A 1,029-nucleotide genomic window follows, 5' to 3' on the forward strand; every position below is an offset into this window, starting at 1 on the left:
CTGCTGTACAGCACAGGGAACTCTACTTAGTCCTCTGTAATGACCTATATGAGAAAATCTACTCTAAAAATATATCTATATATAGAGAGAGTAGACTTATGTATGCCGCTGTGCTGTGTTTAGTCGCTCGGTCATGTCCAACTCTTTGTGACCTCATGGACTGCAGCCTGCCAGGCTGCTCTGTCCATGGGGTCTCTCCAGGCAAGAATACTGGAGTGGGTTGCCATGCTTTTCTCCAGGGAACGTCCCAACCCAGGGATCAAACCCAGGTCTCCTGCATTTCAGGCAGATTCTGTACTGTCTGAGCCACCAGGGAAGCCCAGATATATGTGTGAAAGTGAAGTAGCTCAGTCGTGTCCAACTCTTTGCGACCCCATGGACTGTAGCCTACCAGGCTCCTCCATCCATGGGATTTTCCAGGCAAGAATACTGGAGTGGGTTGCCATTTCCTTCTCCAGGACATCTTCCCCACCCAGGGATTGAACCCGGATCTCCTGCATTGTAGGCAGATGCTTTACCATCTGAGCCACCAGGGAAGATCGATATATGTGTATGTATAACTAATTCACTTCACTGTACAGCGGAAACTAACACAACAGTGTGCATCAACTATACTCCAATAAAAATTTAAAAAATTATGGATCAGATCACAAAAAGAAAATGAAGACCTGAATCTTAGGGAAGAGAAATTTAAATTTCTGGGATGATTAGAGGGTCTTGAATTATTCAGACCTTAATTTAGTCACAGTCACAAGGCAATTAGTCAACTTTCAGGTTTTCTAAGCCTGGTTGAGAGGCAGTTAAGCCACTGTGATTGCACTCTTCACCTTTGTGAAAGAAACAAAGCACAATGGAGCTCAAGTGGCCAGAATTCTGACTCATCACCATAAAACTGAACACCATGTATTTTTCTCCAAGGGAAGATTTCAGCCCAGCCGGGTCCAAGAGAACATACGAGCACCTTATGCTGAACACACACTTAGAAAACTGGATGGGTTTTGCCATCTGCTAAGCCTCACATAGCCTCCA

General features: G+C 44.9%; 1 non-coding gene across 1 annotated transcript; it reads right to left on the reverse strand.

Annotated features, from left to right (window-relative positions):
• Positions 1-464: 464 nt before the first annotated feature.
• TRNAC-ACA lies at positions 465-536 on the reverse strand. The gene has a single exon. It is a non-coding gene; the product is annotated as a tRNA-Cys (tRNA).
• Between the last annotated feature and the right edge of the window lie 493 nt (positions 537-1,029).

This window comes from Bubalus bubalis, chromosome 1 (assembly GCF_019923935.1).
Source record: "Bubalus bubalis isolate 160015118507 breed Murrah chromosome 1, NDDB_SH_1, whole genome shotgun sequence".
NCBI classification, from domain to species: Eukaryota; Metazoa; Chordata; class Mammalia; order Artiodactyla; family Bovidae; genus Bubalus; species Bubalus bubalis.